Source organism: Heterodontus francisci, chromosome 3, assembly GCF_036365525.1.
Source record: "Heterodontus francisci isolate sHetFra1 chromosome 3, sHetFra1.hap1, whole genome shotgun sequence".
NCBI lineage: Eukaryota > Metazoa > Chordata > Chondrichthyes > Heterodontiformes > Heterodontidae > Heterodontus > Heterodontus francisci.
In genome coordinates, this window is record NC_090373.1 from 143517754 (window position 1) to 143521299 (window position 3546).

Sequence of the window (3546 nt, forward strand, 5' to 3'; positions counted from 1 at the left end):
GAAGGCATATGGGATACTTGCCTTTATTAGCCGAGGCATTGACTATAAGAGCAGGGAGGTTATGATGGAACTATATAAAATGCTAGTTAGGCCACAGCTGGAGTACTGTGTACAGTTCTGGTCACCACACTATAGGAAGGATGTGATTGCACTGGAGAGGGTGCAGAGGAGATTCACCAGAATGTTGCCTGGGCTGGAGCATTTCAGCTATGAAGAGAGACTTAAAAGGCTAGGGTTGTTTTCCTTGGAGCAGAGAAGGCTGAGGGGGGACATGATGGAGGTGTACAAGATTATGAAAGGCATTGATAGGTTAGATAGGAAGAAACTTTTCCCCATAGTGGAGGTGTCAAGAACCAGAGGGCATAGATTTAAGTGAAGGGGCAGGAGGTTTAGAGGGGATTGGAGGAAAACTTTTTTCACCCAGAGGGTGGTTGGAATCTGGAACACACTGCCTGAAGATGTGGTAGAGGCAGGAACCCTCACAACATTTAAAAAGTATTTGGATGAGAACTTGAAACGCCATAGCATACAGGGCCAAGTGCAGGAATATGGGATTAGAATAGTTGGGTGCTGGATGGCCGGCACAGCTACGATGGGCCAAAGGGCCTGTTTTTGTGTTGTATAACTCTATGACTCTATAATCCTGTCTTTCGCTTTGTAGATGGTGGACAGGCTTCAGGGAATCACTTGTGATGATGGTAATGCCATTGAATATCAAGGGGAGGTGATTGGACTCTCCATTGTTTGAAATGTGTGATACAAATATTACTTGCCACTGCCCAAGCCTGAATTTTGTCCAGGTCTTGCTGGATCCAGGCATCGGCTGCTTCATTATCTGAGGAGTTGCAAATGGAACAGAACACTGTGCAATCCCCACTTCTGACCTTATGATGGAGGGAAGGTCATTGATGAAGCAGATAAAGATAGTTGGGACTAGGGCACTGCCCTGAGGAACTCCTGCAGCGGAGTGCTGGGAGAGGCTTCATTGAAAAGAGCGCGGAGTGCTGGGGGAGTGCGGAGTGCTGAGAGAGACTTAATTGAAAAGAGGGCGGAGTGCTGGGAGAGGCTTCATTGAAAAGATTGCAGAGTGCTGGGAGGGCGCGGAGTGCTGGGAGAGGCTTAATTGAAAAGAGCGCGGAGTGCTGGGAGAGCGCGGAGTGCTGGGAGAGGCTTCATTGAAAACAGTGCGGAGTGCTGGGAGAGTGTGGAGTGCTGGGAGAGGCTTCATTGCAAAGAGCGCAGAGTGCTGGGAGAGGCTTCATTGAAAAGAGCGCGGAGTTCTGGGAGAGTGCGGAATGCTGGGAGATGCTTCATTGCAAAGAGCGCGGAGTGCTAGGAGAGGCTTCATTGAAAAGAGCGCGGAGTGCTGGGAGAGGCTTCATTGAAAAGAGCGCGGAGTGCTAGGAGAGCGCGGAGTGCTGGGAGAGGCTTCATTGAAAAGAGCGCGGAGTGCTGGGAGAGGTTTCATTGAAAAGAGTTCTGAGTGCTGGGAGAGGCTTCATTGAAAGGAGTGCGGAGTGCTGGGAGAGTGTGGAGTGCTGGGAGAGGCTTCATTGAAAAGAGCGCGGAGTGCTGGGAGAGGCTTCATTGCAAAGAGTGCGGAGTGCTGGGAGAGCGCGGAGTGCTGGGAGAGGCTTCATTGAAAAGAGCGCGGAGTGCTGGGAGAGCACGGAGTGCTGGAAGAGGCTTCATTGCAAAGAGTGCGGAGTGCTGGGAGAGGCTTCATTGCAAAGAGTGCGGAGTGCTGGGAGAGTGTGGAGTGCTGGGAGAGGCTTCATTGCAAAGAGTGCGGAGTGCTGGGAGAGGCTTCATTGCAAAGAGTGCGGAGTGCTGGGAGAGGCTTCATTGAAAAGAGCGCGGAGTGCTGGGAGAGCACGGAGTGCTGGAAGAGGCTTCATTGAAAAGAGCGCGAGTGCTGGGAGAGGCTTCATTGCAAAAGAAAATAAAGTAAATAACTGAATAAAATAATTAAGTAGTTAATTGAAACACATTAAGGATGGCAGGACAGGTGATGTGTCACGGCTGCAGCATGTGGGAGCTCCTGGATGCCAGTGTGATCCAGGGTGATCCAGGGCAAACACGTCTGCAGTAAGTGTTTGCGGCTCGATGAGCTTCGGCTCAGAGTCATTGAACTGGAGGCCGAGCTGCAGACACTGCGATACATCAGGGAGGGGGAAAGTTACCTGGACATTTTGTACCAGGAGGCGGTCATTCCCCTTAAGATAGGGTCTTCTGATTTGGTCAGTGGTCAAGGACAGGAGAGTGTGGCTGCAGCTGAGGCAGGTAAGGGGACCAAGAGGGCAAGAGTGCAGGAGCCTCAGCCTTTGTGATTGTCCAACAGGTTTGAGGTTCTTTCAGCTTGTTTGGATGACAGTGGGTCTGCAGGGTGGATGACCAACCTGACCATGGCACCATGGTACAGGAAGCCATTCAAGTGGAGGGAGAAAAAAGTAATGTAGTGATAGTAGGGGACAGCATAGTTAGGGGGATTGAGACTGTTCTTTGCAACAAAGAGTGAGTGTCCAGAAGGCTGTGTTGCCTCCCCAGTGCCAGGGTTCGGGACATCTGCTAAGGGCTGGAGAGGAACTTACAGTGGGAGGGAGAGGATCTAGTCGTTGTGGTCCATGTAGGTACCAATGACATAGGCAGGACAAGGAAAGAGGTTCTGCATAGTCAGTATGAGGAATTAGGCACCAAATTAAGAAGCAGAACCTCAAAGGTAATAAACTCTGGATTATTACCTGAGCCACGTGCAAATTGGCAAAGGGCAAATAAGATTAAAGAAACTAATGCGTGGCTCAAAGACTGGTGTGGTAGAAATGGGGTTTCGGTTCATAGGGCACTGGCACCAGTACCGGGATGGTCTACACCTGAACCGTGCTGGGGCCGGTGTTCGAGCGAGCTGCATAACTAGGGAAACGGAGAGGGCTTTAAACTGAAGAGTGGGGGCAAGGAATCAAATTTGGGAAGATATGGTAAATCAAGGAGTAGAGACAAGGCAAGAGAGAAAGGTATTAATATGGGAAATGATAAACAGACAAGACAGGAAGGGACAGAGCATACAAATCTAAGAGGAAATCAACAGATAAGGCGAGAGGTGACTAAAATAATAAAAGGCCACAACTAAAGGCTCTGTATCTGAATGCAGGTAGCATTCGAAACATAAACAGATGAACTGAGAATGTAAATAGAAATAAATAAGTACAATCTGATAGCCGTTACAGTGACACGGCTGCAGGATGACATGGATTGGGACCTGAATATTGAAGGGTACATGACATTTAGGAAGGACAGGAAGCTCGGAAAAGGTGGAGGAGTGGTTCTGTTAATTAATGATGGTATTGGCGCAAGAGAGAGGGATGACCTATGTTCAGGAAACCAGGATGTAGAAGCAGTTTAGGTGCAGATGAGAAATTATAAAGGCAAGAAGTCACTTATGGGAGTGGTGTACAGGCCACCTAACACTGCAGGATGGGGTAGAAAGGAAGAAATATGGCAACCTGTCAGAAAGGTACGGCAATAATCATGGGGAATTTTAACCTACAT